Raw genomic sequence first — 17132 nt, 5'->3', positions numbered from 1 at the left:
TGTGGGTCGCGACCCCTTGGCGGTCGAACGGCCCTTTCACAGGGGTCGCCTAAGACCATCCTGCATATCAGATATTTACATGACGATTCATCACAGTAGCAACATTACAGTTATGAAGTAGCAACGGAAATAATTTTATGGTTGGATCCCAACATGAGGAACTGTATTTAAAGGGCCAGAAGGTTGAGAACCACTGGTAAAGGAGTGTCTTGAACCATTTAGAGTAATTTTGCAAACTGATGTCCATCCTCCCAAATCAATCGGCTTACATGTCCTGCGAGGATAGTCCTGTGCATAACCACAACAAAGCCACCCACATCAGGAAATGAATGCCGACCCGGCACCAGCATCTAGTCTTCCAGCCCCATGTCACCATTTTCCCTAATGAAACCCTTCACAGCCAAAGGTTTCATCTCAATGACCATGGAAGCAGGGCGTGCCAGGCTAGACAAGTACCCGCCCGGAGGAAAACAGCTCCAGGAATCCTAGGGAATTTTTCTAATTTGTTTCGTGCTGTAGACACATAAAGCTTTTTTTTTTTAAAGAAAAGTAAAAAAGAAAAAATAACATAATATCAATATAAAAAATAAACAATAAAATCAGATAAATTAGGAGGTTGCAAATGTAAGGAGACAAACTACAAATGCAACCACATCTTTAAAGAACTAATAAATCAATTAGGATAGGCAAGCAACCAAATAGATGACTACTGAAAGTCAAATTACTGACATAAAAGGGTAATTTGAGATCATTATAATGAATGCAGTTGAAAAACACAGATAATAAAGCACTTGAAGGAAAGGCAATGAATGAAGAAGACAGAAGATGACCCGTGTGACGATCCTTGGTGTCACTGAGCTGGAAGGGTCCCTGGGAGTGGATGGAACACACCCTCCAGGGCCCTCAGAGCGGCTCCTGCTGGCTGACTGCTGGCCCTCAAGCTGAGAAACACTTTTGGAGACGAGACTGAAACAGCAAGTCATATAACAGACTGAAGCCCGCCGGGGGCTCAGTGGTTGAGCGTCGACCGATGAGCCAGGAGGTCACTGTTCGATTCCAGGTCAGGGCACATGCCAGCTTGATCCCCAGTGTGGGGTGTGCAGCGGGCAGCTGATCAATAATTCTCTCTCATCAATGATGTTTCTATCTCTCTCTCCCTCTCTCTTCCTCTCTGAAATCAATAAAAAATATTCTTAAAAAATAAAAGGCTGAAAAAATGAGATTACTGGCTGATTTACTCACAGGAGCATCCTGACCAGGAGACAGTGAGGAGGAGTCCACGGTACCCTGAGGGAAAGGGTCACAGGACTGTCACCTCCCACCCTGATGTCTTTTGAACAGAATGACACTCAACATTCATCCCAGAGAAAGGAAAACTCTCAGGGGATGGAACCTAAATGTCTGTTCTGGAAGAAATGACCTGACACTGAAGTCCATCAGCTAAGCTCTCAGGCCTCAAGAATGAAGGAGAAACAGGATGCACACAGACTACATCTACATAGACAATGAACACATGTTGGTTTCAGTTGTGGAACAGGGTACAAATGCTGTGAACTTGGAAAACATGAAAACACCAATGTAAATACAAAAATGAGGAATGGGTAGTGAGAAATGTGAGTGTCAATATTATCTTTCACAGTCCATAGGTAATTATATACACATACATTTACATATACATATAATATACATATACATTAAAAACATAAGCTTTTTATATATACACTAGAGGCCCGATGCACAAAATTCATGCAAGAGCAGGCCTTCCTTTCCCCAGCTGCCGGCACTGGCTTCCCTCTGGCACCCAGGACTCAGGCTTCCCTCGCAGCCCCAGCTTCATCTGGAAGGATGTCCAGTCTAATTAGCATATTATGCTTTTATTATTATAGATGTAACTTTTGAAGCATAAGCATTCTGACCTCTTAGTGTTACTTAGTGAATTTTTTATAAAACCTGAGGGGAATCTTATAGTAGAAAAAGTTTTTTTTGGTCTTAAATCATTTATTCAAAGTTCAAAATTCTCTTTATTTTTACTTATTTCAACTTAAAATTTAATTGCAATATTGTAGATCTATGGTATGATCCCATTTTAATGAAAGTATTCTTCTCTGTCTATGCATTAATCTGTCTACATGTTAATCTACCTTCTCTATATTTATATGCACAGAAAGATGGCTGCAATATTACCTAATTTTAATAATTTTTATGATAAAAATCATTAAATCTGGGTAATTATTATTTTTTTGCTATCTTTCCATAGTTTGAATGGAAAATTAACACACATTGTCCTATCCTATATAATAAAAGCCTAATATGCTAAGTGTCTGGTGGTCTGGTCCTCTGTTCAACCAGTCAAAGTGTAATATGCTAATGATATGCTAAGGCTGCTCAACTGCTCACTATGACATGCACTGATCTCCAGGGGGGAGACACTCCAACTGGTAGGTCAGCTTGCTGCTGGAGTCTGGCCAATTGGGACTAAGCAAGATGGCCTGGATATGCCCTGGAGCCTTCCTGTGGTCCCTCCCTGGCTGGCCAACCTCCTGCATCCCTCCCTCCCCCCGATCGTGCACCAGTGGGGTTCTTTGGCCTGGCCTGTGCCTTCTCGCAATCCAGGACCACTCAGGGGATGTCAGAGAGCCGGTTTTGGCCCGATCCTGCAGGCCAGACCGAGGTACCCCACTGGTTCGAATTTGTGCACCGGGCCTCTAGTGTTAAATAAAACAACTGATTTTTTTTTTTAATTATGGAAAGAAATTAGAAGCAAATATGTTGACATGGTAATATAATTTATGATGGCCTGAATGGCTTGTCTGTTCTTTTTTGCACATTTGCTACAACTTTAAAATTTCCAATTACGCTCCTCCCCACAGAAGAGAAATTCTGGATGAAGTCGTGCATATTAAGAACAGAGCACAGGGCCCTGCACATGGCAGGCACTCCACAGACGTTATTCATTGCCTTTCCTTCCTTCCCAGCACAGGAAGAGCTTGCAGGCTTCGTGTCCTCTAAGTCGGGAGTGGAACCGGACTGAGTGATGCCTTATATTTGGAAGGTGATTTGTGGTTTTCAAAGGACATTACAAGCACCAATTAAGAGATGAAATCCCTGCGGTCCCTTTGGTGAGACACACATTTCCAATCTCATTTAATTGATGAATTTAAGGCTAATAGAATCAGGCATTCTCTAACTCACTGGCTCACTAGGGAAGACTCAATAGCTTGGTGGTGGTGAGATATGACCTGTTGGTATCTTATTTATTCCTGGATACGTTTAAAATATATTTTTATTGATTTCAGAGAGGAAGGGAGAGGGAGAGGAGATAGAAACATCAATGATGAGAGAGAGTCATGGATCGGCTGCCTCCTGCAGGTCCCCTACTGGGGATCAAGCCCACAACCCGGGCATGTGCCCTGACCAGGAATCGAACTGTGACCTTCTGGTTCATAGGTCAAAGCTCATCCACTGAACCATGCCAGCCAGGCAATTCCTAGTTCTCAACACCTTAAAGCCTGATTCATAGCAGTGAAAAGTCTAGCTTGTCGGTTCATTGTTGGGTCTCGTGGTGAGCTGTTAGATGATTCTCGGGCTGGAATGAAGCTAGTGAAGCATCACAGAATTTCCTGGCTTCGCCTACACTGTCAGAAAGCTCGGGGACATCGGTTTTCTGCACCAGCACAGCTGCGAGCTGTGTAGCTGACCTGATTCAAGCTTAGGGAAGGTCAGTGTTTGCTCCAGGGTGTACTGTGGGTGGTGTCCCCGCCGCCGGTCCTCAGCCAGGTTTGGGTCCAGGGAGCTCCCCACACAGTGCACCCCAGAGCCCTGCCTCTCCTGCTGGCTGTGTCTTCTAGTGCTGGCCTCTGCCTCTGTTTCCAGGCCACCTGCTTTACTATAGCTTGTCCAAGCCCCACCCAGGCTCAGGGCAGGGATGTCTGCCCTGCAGTTAGGTTCCAGCGAGATAATCAATTCTCTCTCTCTCTCTTTCTCTCTCTCTCTCTCTCTCTCTCTCTCTCTCTCTCTCTCTCTCTCATTTCCCTTTGTCTTCCAAGCAAGTCACAAAAAAAAAAAAAAATCCCCGAGGGAGATACCATCTAATTTCCAGGGAAGAGAAAGTAGTTTCAGGAAGGCCCAGTGCATTACTCCAGAATTAGAGGCAGATCGGAGTCTTACATTTTCTGATACGGGGTATTTGTGAAAAACGAAATGAACAGATTTAAACTTGTCCCTTTATTATTTTCTTAAATATGTTTTTTATTGATTTCAGAGGGAAAGGGAGAGGGATAGAGAGATAGAAACATCAAAAATGAGAGAGAAATCATTGATTGGCTGCCTCCTGCACACCCCACACTGGGGATGAGCCTGCAAGCCAGGCTTGTGCACTGACTGGGTATCAAACCGTGACCTCCTGGTTCATACGTCGACACTTAACCACTGAGCCACGCCGGCCAGGCAAGCTCTCTCTTTTTTTAAAATATATTTTTATTGATTTCAGAGAGGAAGGGAGAGGGAGAGAGTGATAGAAACATCAAGGATGAGAGAGAATCATTGATCAGCTGCCTCCCGCACGCCCTCCATTGGGCTGTCTTAATTGAGCCCATAACCCAGGCCTGTGCCCTGACAGGGAATCGAACTGTGATCTCCTGGTTCATAGGTCCATGCTCAACCACTGAGACACACTAGCCAGGACACGCTCTTTATCACCACGTGACCTTCCCTCCGTAAGCACACGTTTCTCTACTTTATCATGTGGTGGGGTGCGCATGTGCGTGCCTGCATTGGTGTATGTGTGTGGGTGTGATGCACTTGCATCAGGAAGTGCTGTAAATGCGGCATTTTTTTAATTTTAGGAGCTTTTCAGCTTTCATGAACTGTAATTGACTGGGAGATAAAACGTCCACCCCGCATAACCTCTCACCGAGAGTGGCTTGAACAGTTCAAGCAGCGGCCCCCCAGCCAATCACCAAGGCTGATTAGCAAGGCCCCAGGGCTGTGCTGGGGACGGCGGGCGCCTCTACCCTTCTCGCAGCCAGAAAATGGATGAGGTTGCAGAGACAATGGTCCAATTAGCCGGGAGCTGCCTCAGCATCCTTAATGACCAGCCCGGGATGAGTCGGAGAGCTGAGAGCAGGACCCGGCTCTTCCCGGCTGACGGATGCTGCTGCCATCCGTGTCCACGGTCAATGGCTCTGACGTGACTCAGAGCCAATTATGCTTCTAACCCAGAACCGCTGGTGGGGAGATTCTCTAAGGCCGTGGGGGGCGGTCAGGAGGGGGGTCTGAATAACCTCTTATCTCCAAGACAATGCTTTTGTCTCTTTTGAGTTGTAGAGAGTCTGGCAGATTAAACAATGGGGAAAGTCGAGTAATGAAGCTAATGATCTCAGCATGCGCCCTGATTTCATCAGTGTCCTGCGGATTCTTCTCCCGGGGCCCTGAGGCCTCACAGACGTATGGGAAAGGCCCTGCCTGGGCTGCCAGAAAGGCTCATAGGTGTTCTTTCCTTTTGGCTATTCCTGTTTCCCTATGAATCCCCAAGACCTGCAATAGTGATAATTTCTTGATTCATATTTAAGGAACAAATAAATAAATGACAATACAGATCAGATTCTAATATTATAACTAATGAATTTCCTGTAAAAACCCATCACCAGCCCAGCCAGTGTGGCTCAATGGTTCAGCACTGACCCAGGAACCAGGAGGTCATGGTTCGATTCCCAGTCAGGGCACATGCCCAGGTTGTGGGCTTGATCCCCAGTGTGGGGCATGCAGGAGGCAGCTGATCAATGATTCTCTCTCATTGATGTTTCTATCACTCTCTCCCTCTCCCTTCCTCTCTGAAATCAATAAAAATGTATTAAAGAACAAGCAAAAAAAAAAATCATCACCCAACTCTTCATTGAATATAAAGAGTTTAACCTATTTGTGTCTTAACTGTATGTTTTTTAAATGGATACTTACTGAGAGCTACCATGTCCCAGGTCTAAGGGCTTTGCATGAGTCATGTGAGTTTATCGTCAGCACGGCACTTTTTTAGATCATCAAGAAATATTTCCGAGAGCTTCTGGGTACCAGTCACTTTTAGAGACAGGGTTACAGCAGGACACAGAGCAAACACAATCCCGTCCTTCTCCTGGGTCTGAAAAGAAGAAAGTGACATCTCCCTTCCCTCGCCCGCCCTTTGGAGCAGAGCAGCCCCACTGTTTGTCTGAGGTTCCAGGGAGACCCCGGTACCTGATGCGGAGCCTCCACTCTCATGTGAGCGCACGGTGGCCGCCCAGCCCGCGTGCTAGGGGTTGCCCGCACCACCTTCCAGGGAGCATTTCGGCGGCAATCACTAAAGAAAGAAGAAGATACTTGCTTCCTGGGTGCTGTTTAGCCCCAGCAAGTGCCAGCTGCTGTTACGCAATGCCCGCCACTGCAACCAATTTTTTCTGATGGAGGCGCCAAGGTTAAAGGAGAGATTTCCATAACCACAAGCAAATTAACTGGCAGTTTTGCATCAACAATAATGAGATGGGGCCGTCAGAACCTAACCTTTCATGTGCCTCGTTGCTTTATGACGATGAGCACGCTTCAGGCTGGAAAGAGGAATGAGCTGCTGAGTTGGGTGCCAACCTCTCATGCTGCCTCAGGCAAAACCACCTTCTCCAGGGGCTGAAATAACGGGTAGGCCCTTGGGTAGAACACAGGATGTTGCAGGGATGTGTCCCCAGCAACGTGGAGGTAAGATTATCTTAGCGGTGAGGAGAGTGAGGTCCAACATATAATGAATCAAACCAACCACCTGTGAAGCAGCCGGGTGTCTAGAAAAATGAGCCCAAACAGGTCTGGAAACAGCAGGTGCTTCGGTGGGGTGGGTCCCACCGAAGGCTCAGTGCCTCCCCAGGTCCATGTTACCATGAGTGACTCGCATGTCTAACAGCACATAGGGCCTATGAGGAGGGCACAGGGGGAATTGGCCCTGGACTGGTTGGTTTGCTGTGAAAGACGCTCAGCGAGTCCTCTCCTGACCTTGGGAATTGGCTGCCCTGGAGGGTCAGTCTCTCCAAGGTCAGCCAGGTCCCGGATGGCAAAGCACCAGAAATACAGAGCATGAGAAGGCGGGATCGATGCAGGAATCCACTGGGTCAGCTGGCAGGACGCAGGGAGTGGGGCACGTGTCCCGTGGGTCGCTTCACCCCCGATGCGGTGACAATGGGTGGTGAAAACAGGGCCTGTTATGCATCAAGCACAGATGTGCATGTTCCATAAACAGATGCTCGGATGGACAGGGTGTTAACCCTTCATGGGCAGGAGCCAAGCGAGCCCCTCTCGGGGGAGATGATGGGGAATGCAGGCTGAGGAGGCAGCATCCTGCATAATGCATGTGAGGAACCTGGTCACTGCAAAGAAAAGCAATCACTATAATAAAAACAATATCTGAAAAACAGCCATCTCGATAATGACATAGCAAATTCACGAGTACAAACTCATACAAGGTGCCCCCAAAACACATGTGCACACCTGAACAGCCAGTAGCTCTATTGATGCTTCTTTCTTTTCAGCCAGACTAAGCTTTGAACAAAGGAAATTCATCCTCAAATGCCACTGGAAGTGTGAGAAGGAGTTGACATGCAAACACTGCCTTTATAATTATTCCAAGTATGTGTACATTTGGGGGGGGGGCACCCTGTCTATTTTTCTGTTTGATATGCAAATGTCGCATACATTTGCTTAGCAAGGGCTCCTCCTTAAAGACCTGGCCCATTGGGTGCTGAGAGAGGCCAGACCCTCATTCCACAGAGGGGCAGATGCCCAGTGTGGCACCCGCATTCCCAGATGAGCCTGGGCACCCCTACTTCTGTGAGAGATGGCCCTCCTTTCCTAAGTCATCAGCAAACTTAGAAGATGCCTCATAAGGCACAGATGTCCACCGTCAAACTGTCTGGGGGCCGTGCTTGCCCGGGTCGGCTGATCTTAAGTCGCCTCCGTAGTGTTTCTGGGTTCATGGTTCTCCCCTCTTTGCTGTACTTTCTGCTGAGCTGAGTGCAGGAGGCAGGTGATGGCCACGCCCTGGTTGGAGCCCAGGTTGGCAAAATGAAGCATAGATAAGGGTTGCAGGGAGCTTCTGCAGGAGGACACGTATTTCTGAGGCATTCCTTTATTTATTTATTTAATTGAAAAAGGACATGAGAAACTTCCTGGGGCGACGGAAATGTTTATATCTAGTTGTGAGTGGTGGCTTCCTGGCGAGTACAATCATTAAAACTCATTGAACGGAACACTCGCACTCGCAATCACTGTATTTTACTGGATGTTAATGCTGCATTGACTTTTTGATGCGAGTGCCATGGGAAGGCCGGACGATGCTTTCGACCTGGGGATGAGCAGAGCACTGACCATACGTGTGTCTAACAGACGAAACCCACTGGAGTATCGCGATGAACCATGGGCTTGAGAAGAAAATGGAGGCCCCGAGAGGAAAAGGACTTTACAAATGTGATCCAGCAGAAGGGAAACACCAGAGCAACACTCCTCAGAATCGCACATGGACAGCTTCCTGTGTGAGCTTTGCAGATTTCCCGTTGTGTGCAGTGGTTCGACGCACCCCGCGAAGAAGGCACCGAAGAAGGCACCACGGTGATCCCATTTTTGCCTTGCTGAGCAAGGGGAGTGTTGACAGGGTAAGTGACAGCAAATGGTAGAGCTGAGCCTGGAAGCTCTGTTTCTGACATCAAAGTCTATATTTTTATTAAAGCACAGTTGACACACAACACATATTAGCGTTAGGCGTACAACACAGTGGCTGGACACCAACCCACCTTTGGATGTGATCACGGTGACAAGCCAAGTGCCATCTGTCACCGTGCAGAGTTATTGCGACGTTATTGACTCTGTTCCCTAGGCTGTGCTTGACACCCTGTGACATTATTTTATGACTGTAAGTGTGTATCTCTTAATCTCCTTCACCTTCTCAGCGTCCCCTCAGCCTCCACTGAAAACCACCGGTATGGTCTCTGTATCGATGAGTCTGTTTCTGTTTTGTTCGTTATTTTGCTCTTTAGATTCCGCATATAAGTGAAAAAATACATTATTTGTCTCTCTCTGTCTAACTTATTTCACTAAGCATAATGCCCTCATGCATGTTGTCACACCTGGCAGGGTTTCCTTCTTTTTCATGGTCGAGTAATATTCCATTGCACAATGGTGCCACTTCTTCTTTATATGCTGGTCTATTGATGGGCAATTGGGTTCCCTTCATACCTTGGCAATTGTCAGTAATGCCAGGATTAACATAGAGGTGCAAGCAGATTTTTAAATAAGTGGGGTTTTTTGTTTTCTTTAGGTAGATACCCGCAAATGGAATTGCTGGGTTGTAGGGTAGTTAGTTCTATTTTTAAGTTTTTGAGGAGCCTCCGTGCTGTTTTATTGTGACCTGGGTGGGGGGTTACTTGATGGCGGAGTTGGTGGCCTACTTCCTGTTCTGTTGGTTTGGCAGTGCTATTACTCCGTCACAGATTCTTCCCAGTGAGTTCAGAGGTCCCTCAAACGGCCCCCTGCAGCCGGTGCCCAATACAGGTTGGAGTCAACTCAGAGGAGACAATATACCATCAGCTCAGGCTGAGATGATGTGAGTCTCCTGCTCTAAAGTCTACGACTGGTGGGCGGGTTAGTTCATATATTCATTCGTTAAAGGGCAATTTATTGAGTGGAAGCGGGATAGACAGGTGAGTGAGGCAGGTACTTTCCCAGATGCAGACAAGCCCTGACTTAGGGCAGGGGTCCTCAAACTACGGCCCGCGGGCCATGTGCGGCCCGCCGAAAACGTTTATCCGGCCCACCGGGTGTTTTTGCCGCCGCTGCTATCCTGCTTAGCAGCCAACTTGTCCAGGACCCGCAGTGCGCATGTGTGGAATGTCTGAGGGACAGTGAACTGGCCCCGTTTAAAAAGTTTGAGGATCTCTGTTCTAGGGCTTAGAGGTCAGCTGTGGTCAAACCTGTATATTTATGCTAAGCAAGGTAGACCATGCTGACTGCGAAGAAGGGCATCCAGAAATGTGCGTGCATGCGTGCTTGCGTGTGTGTGTGTGTGTGTGTGTGTGTGTGTACTGGCAGGCAGCGTTCATGGGAGGAAGCCCACTGCTTTCTCAGAGGTAACTGGATGCTCCCTTTTTCTACATTTATGTGGATACGTCTAACTGTATTTGTGACCATTATTCATCTTGCTCATTGACAAGATTAATTTTTGATATTACAATGTAGAGTCATTTCCGATTTTAATCAAAAGCATTTTTAAAAGTTCAATCGATTTATTTGTATTTTTAACCAAAATCCAGTCCTCAGAGGCCATAGGACGACCAAATGTACAATGAGGTGGTTCATTCTGTACATCCAGTCATCTTTTAAAATTTTTCTAATGTTATTAAAATGTAAACTTTAAAAAATGTCATTACCCTATCAACTTCTGTCAATTCCAAAGGGATTCAATTCTTGCTAATTCCATTAGCAGGCATAGAAACATGTGATTGTTCCATGTTTTCTATATCAAGTCCCCTTCTTGCTGGGGGGTGGAGTGTAGAAAGAAATGCCTCCTTTGAAGTCTGGGAGCAGGGGGAACACACAGGCGAGGAAATGGGAACAGGGCCCTTGGTTCTGAGAGGACAGATGAGCCCCCGAGATCTGAAGGCGGGTCCTTCCCTCCCTGAGGTGCGGCTGCTGCTCTCAGTTGCTGGTGAGCATGGCTTAACTCTTCACCTTGGGCTGTTGGGTCATCATTAAGGATTTTACATGTGTGAGTGTGTGTGTGTGTGTGAGTGTGTGTGAATATGTGTGTGTGTGTGTGAGTTTGTGTGTGTTTGTGAGTGAGTGTATGTGTGAGAGTGTATGTATGAGTGAGTGTGTGTGTGTGTATGAATGTGTGAGTGTGTGTGTGTGAATGTGTGTGAATGTGTGTGTGAGTGTGTGTGTGTGAGTGGTTCTGAGTGTGTGTATGAGTGTGTATGTATGAGTGTATGTGTGAGTGAGTGTGTGTGTGTATGAGTGTGTGTGTGAGTGTGTGTGTATGAGTGTGTGTGTGAGTGTGTGTGAGAGTGTGTGTGTGTGAGTGAGTGTGTGTGTGTATGAGTGTGTGTGTGAGTGTGTGTGTGAGTGTGTGTGTGAGTGTGTGTGTGTGAGTGTGTGGATGTGTGTGGATGTGTGTGTGTGAGTGTCTGTGTGAGTGTGTGTGTGTAGGTTGATTGTGGATAAATGGCACTTAGACAGGGAGGTGAACCAGAGGCCCTTATATGGCCAGTGTTCCCTGGCCTCACAGATTAAGCAACCAACCCTGAGCAGGACAAAAATAAGTAACACTGAGAACCAAAAACCACAAACCCAGTTATACAATCAACATACTGGTCCTTGTGAAACAAAGCAGCTTGATGCTTAACTAACCACTGAGGAAAAAATAGGACCGTGACTCAGTGCCTGGCACACCTCCTCTGACCAACCCACATCTTCAATTTAAATTTCCACGTGGTATTTTTCCTACATTTAAAATTACCAACTGGCTGATGATCAATACTAAGCCGCAGCATCTTTCTGAATAAATGGATGGCACTGCCTTCTCATAGAAGAAGGTACCACCTTCTATGGTCAGACTCACAGTTTCTTGACTTGCTCTCCTCTGATTATGACATCCCTACCTTCCTGTGCTTAGGACGCTCCTTCTGTGAGAAAGACCCTCCTTCTCTGAGGACGACACATTTCAACATGACGCCAGCAGCAGGCCATGGGCCTTTTAAAGTCAGTGCCTGTGCATGTAGGATATTCCATCTTGGCCTTTTTAAAAATCACAGCTTTAGCTCACCCACGAAAGAAAAAAAGGGAGCGTGCCTGTGAAAATCACACTAACAATGTTCAGGAAGTGACACAACAGTGCAGCGAAAGTAAAAGGATTTTCTGAGACCGCATTGGACATGTGGCTCCCGTGGCCCTGCTCTCAGCCGCGCCTCGGACAGCGATGCCAGGCATCCACTTCTCCAGGTCCCGACTTGTGAAGGAAGACGTGACACCGTCCAGGCACCACCATTACACACGCAAGAACAAATTTTCACAGATGCACGATCCACATTCCTGTCAGATTCCACGTGCAGAGCTGGGACTGAAGTACAATTGGATGCCACACGCATTCGGGCATATCTCATCAATTTCCTGTTATCTCATCCACAGGAGATGTGGGACAGAGGCTACACACATGCACAGTTCGTGTGGGAGCTACATGTTTTTGAGATTAAGAACAAAGAAAACCAGGCAAAGTGGCCACAGGAGACAAGTGAGCGCTTGCTGTGTTTTACACTAAGAATCCCCACTCTGTGGACTTTGCGTCCTCCTCTAGGATTATGCTCCCATTTTCAATTAGTAAGAACTCCACAAGACTTGCTCAGAATGAAATGAGTAAAGGCCCACGGTGACCTCGGAAAACGCTACTGCCCGCCCTCCACGAGGTCCTCCTCCAGCTCTCTGGGAACAAAGTCAGTGCCAAGTCCTTGAACTCCAGGAGCTCCTGGAAAACTGGGAAGGAAGATGCTCATCGTCTCCCCCCCACCCTGATCTTGGCCCATATAGCTACTGATCGCTCATGTGTGGGAATGCCAGGCTGGCTTCATTTGTCACTCTGGGAGAAGACAATGAGTAGATTCTTCTACCATTTCAGAACAAAAGTCTTAGAAGAGTAACTGGAAATAGTTAGGAGACATTAACATAACAGGTGAATATAAACACGTCTTGAAATCGTTCCATATATAATGAGTGCCTTGAAAGTATAATGCTTTGAAATGGAAGGAGAAGATCTTCTGGGGTGGTTTCTATGGTGATAGGAGTGATGCTGGTGGGGTGATTGGGGTGATGGCTGATGGTGGGCAGAGAGGGTATTTGCTATGGAGTGTGTGGAAAGAGCAGAGATGTATGGAATTGATAGACATTGAATAGTCCAGTGAATAATCTTATAAATGTTATTACTGTTTGGATTCTTTGTAAAGAGTTACTCCAAATTAGCAGAATAACATGCTCTCAGATATCAACTTTCCACACTCATGAATAGCCAGTATGCTTATGCTGTGAGTACTTAACAAGACACAAACAAATTACAAGGACAGAGGGCAAGTCCCCTGGTAGACACACCTACCTAGAAAGACGTCACCTCGCAGACCAATACTGCACACACATGACACCTGAGACACAGAAGGGCACGAATGCTAGGGCGTATACAGAACGTGTGTCCCGAGAAGATGCAGCCCAGAAGTGTAGATGTCTGTATGATCAGATGCTTTAAAAATATGTGAACAAAACTAAACCATATATTTCTCTTTTTTAAAATTTGTTTTTGTTGATTTTAGAGAAAGAAGAAGAGAGAGGTAGAGGTAGATAGAAACATCAATAATGAGAGAGAATCATCTATCAGCTGCCTCTTGCACGCCCCCTACTGGGGACTGAACCCACAACCTGGGCATGTGCCCTGACCGGGAATCGAACCATGACCTCCTGAGCAACACTGGCCATGCACAACTCTATATCTCTTGTTATAAAAACATTCTTTTCAATTTTCTTTGTAAAACAAGAAGACATCTCAAAAGAGCAACGATTTGGAATGACTGAAGCAGCTTGCATGACTTGAGGCTGGCTGCGGGAGTAACCGCGTATTTGAGGGGTCAGCTCCGCCTCACCTGACCTCCGTCTAGAGAGCAACTCCAAGCTCCCTGCCCTCCGGGGTGTGGGTGGGTGAGTGTGTGTGTGTGTGTGGGGGGGGGGTGAGTTGGACTCAGTGTGCCTCTCTGGAGAACATCGGGTCACCTTCAGCGATCTTATCAAAGAAAACAGCACTGCTCCCGAGAGCTGTGAAAATGGAAGGGAATTAGAGAGGATGAAAGGCTCCGGGATGCCAGCATCCAAGGGGAAAAGGTCAGAGCGGGCGTGCCGGTGGCGGGTGCTGAAGCTCCCGTTTTGATTCACACGGAGCTGCAAATGGCTATGACCCGGTGAGCAGTTGTAATAAAGCAAAGTAGGAAACAAAGGCGAGGGCGTTGCGGAAATGTGGAGTCAATAGAACAATTCCAGCAAGTGGACGAGAATCATCAACCCGACATGATTATAATAACAGGCTCTAGGGTAATTGTGTCTGATTCACAAAACATTCAGCAAATAGCGGGGAATTTAACCCTCACGAGTGAGGTAGGTGTTGTCATCCGCACCTCCCGGAGGTGGAGACCAAGGTTACAACGGTGTACATGTGGGCAAGTTCACAGAACGAGAGGCTGCAGGGCTACTGCTGTCTCCTACGCCTCTACAACCATCACTAGGAGCCTGGTTGGCGTGGCTCAATGGTTGAGCATCGGCCTGTGAACCAGGAGGTCACAGTTTGATTCTTGGTCAGGGTACATGCCTGGGGTTCAGGCTCAATCCCCAGTGTGGGGCGTGCAGGAGGCAGCCAATCCATGATTCTTCTATTGATGTTCCTACCTCTCTCCCCCTCTCCCTTCCTCTCTGAAATCAACAACAACAAAAAAATTAAGAAAACAAAACAGAAGCAGCGATGGGCACATCTGGACTGATGAGTGCCCACGGCAGAGAAGGGAGGAGACAGCATATGACTGCCCGCAACGACAGTGAGGAGCCAAACCCTCGGAGAGAAGTTCTTCGGCGTGTCCTCCCCTGAAGGTTCACCGGGGGAGGCGGCCCGGAGGGCAGGGAGGCCGGCGGGAGGCACCTCCAGGTGGAAGAGCAAGAGGTTAAATGAGCAAGAGCACAGGGCTGGTCCGAGGGCGATAGGCCTGGCCCCACGTCCTCTCTCTATCCCGCGGGCAGAGACCTTGGCCTGAACCTGTCCCCGGCCGCAGTTCTTCCCCTGGAAGATGTGCGCCTCGAGTGACGGCTGCCTCTGGTGATGGATGGCCGGCTAGGCGCTGGCAGGCTCGCAGCCTGGAGGCCGGCTGCCTCTAAATCATCTACAAAGAGACGGCCGGCTGCTGGCATTTCTGCAGAGAGAAACCTGCCTCGCTCCGAGCGCAGGCAGGCGAGATGCTTACGGGAAAGCCTGACTGTGGTCTGGGACCCTCTGGGACACAGTTGGTGCAGGTGTATAGGGGGATGATTCACATTTCAAAAGCATGGGTTCCATGGTGAGACACACACACACACACACTAGGTCCCCGCGGGCTGTCCCCACCTTCCACGGGAATTCCTGAATGCCAGTGGGAAGGGTCCACGTAGGTGGGCACAGAGTGTTGGCTCAGGTGGGACAATCTGGGAGATCTGTGTACCTACAGCACATGCTGCAACTTCATCCACCTCATCTCAGTTTCTTTTATGAAAAAATATATTTTTATTGATTTCAGAGGGGAAGGTAGAGGGAGAGAGAGAGAGAAACATCAATGATGTGAGAGAATCATGGATCGATCGGCTGCCTCCTGTATGCCCCACAGTGGGGATAGAGCCCACAATCCTGACAGGGAAATTGAGCCTCGACCTCCTGGTTCATACTTGGATGCTCAACCACTGAGTGACACCAGCCAGGCTCATCTCAGTTTCTTCGTGGAAAAGTTTTGCTGTAAGGATGAAATGAGATAATGTGTATGGGCTTCTTAGAGGCTCATGCATGGTAGATGCTTCGTCATTGTTACTTCCCTTTTGTCTTAGCCTCCTCCTTCCTAATACACGGTTTTTATGGTTAAAGCCTGTCTTGGTTTTTAGGTTTTTATAACCAGCAGTACTTGCAGGAGCCAACAGCAATCATCCTGCCGTTTGGGAGACCCTCAGAAACGGCTGAAAGAGTGAATTAGGGTTCAGAGAAGTGAAAAGTACTCTTTTTAAGCACCTCTGAGGAAGTAGGTGCAAAGTCAGGAAGGAGAGAAGCAGAAAGCTCATGCAGCTCATGCTCCCGGAGTTCAGAAGGGGAGAGAGTCTGAGGGGAGATGCTCCTGAAGCCGCCGGCAATCTCCATGGAGAAGAGGCCCACAGGGCAGGGTCCCAGGGTCAGAAGACGCACAGCTGTAGGAGGTTTGGATGATGTAACATTGGAGGCTGGGTCTTACTGGAAGGCAGAGCATCACTTAAGGTTGCGTAGGACCAGGGAGAGATCTTAAATCAAGAGCATGCAGAGGGGTTCTCCACGGGGGGGCGCTCCTGCTCCCCATGGACTTCATGAGTCTGGAAACATTTTTGATCCTCAGGCCTTGTGCGTGGGGTGGGTGTCTCTGGCATCAAGTGGGCGGAGGCCAGGTATACTACTAGACATTCCACAATGCGCCGGCAAGATCTGGTCCCAAAGCTGATGGAGTGTCAGGTGAGAACTAGGAGGTTGAGAAACTGGTTTATGGGTAGGAGATCGATTGCTTCTGTAGCCAAAGTTCTGAAACAAAATTCTGGGTGACTTCATCTGCATTTTCACACTCCTCTCCTTTCTTCCTGGCATCTGTAATTACTCCTTCCTTTAAATTTGGGGTTCGCTCTGTGGTCATCACAGGCCAGTTATTCACTTACGATCACTGGGAAGGAACCTGCCCTTTCTGACACTGGGAATTTGACTTAGAGCAGGAAGAAGTGGTCACCCAGAGCCCTGGGATCAAAGAAAGATAGTACATCTCCCAGCGGACCAAGATGACGGCCAGGCCCTGCCAGCTCTGAGTACCTTCCAGCTGTGCTGGGCACTGGCCATGGCTGACGCACCAACTTTTAGCATCTACACGGCTCTCAGCTCTGCCCTTGCAGGACGCCGGCAGCCACCCCGAGCTCCGCGCTCAGCACTTTGCATTCCTGCGTGTCTAGACCAGTGAAGTCAGATGTGAAACCCACCTGTGACACAGGTGTCAACCCTGCTGCAAAGTGACGAGATTGATGCTGAGAAATGCAGGCAACTCACCAGGGGTGACCTTACCAACCTAGAGGACAGAGATGGGCCCTATCTGGTTTGGTTCAGTGGATAGAGCAGCCTGTGGACTGAAGGGTCCCAGGTTCGATTCCGGTCAAGGGCACATGCCTCAGTTGCAGGCTTTGATTCCCAGTAGGGGCGTGCAGAAGGCAGCTGATCAATGATTCTCTCTCATCATTGATGTTTCTATCTCTTCCTCTCCCCTTCTCTCTAAAATCAATAAAAATATATTTTAAAAAAAGAGGCTAGGATA

General features: G+C 47.8%; 1 protein-coding gene across 1 annotated transcript in view; it reads right to left on the bottom strand.

Annotated features, from left to right (window-relative positions):
- Positions 1-17132, bottom strand: part of CNTN6 (contactin 6) — a 165699-nt gene that overhangs the window by 104639 nt on the left and 43928 nt on the right.

This window comes from Myotis myotis, unplaced genomic scaffold (assembly GCF_014108235.1).
Source record: "Myotis myotis isolate mMyoMyo1 unplaced genomic scaffold, mMyoMyo1.p scaffold_m19_p_13, whole genome shotgun sequence".
In the NCBI taxonomy this organism is placed as follows: domain Eukaryota; kingdom Metazoa; phylum Chordata; class Mammalia; order Chiroptera; family Vespertilionidae; genus Myotis; species Myotis myotis.
This window is presented reverse-complemented; position numbering and strand designations above follow the sequence as displayed.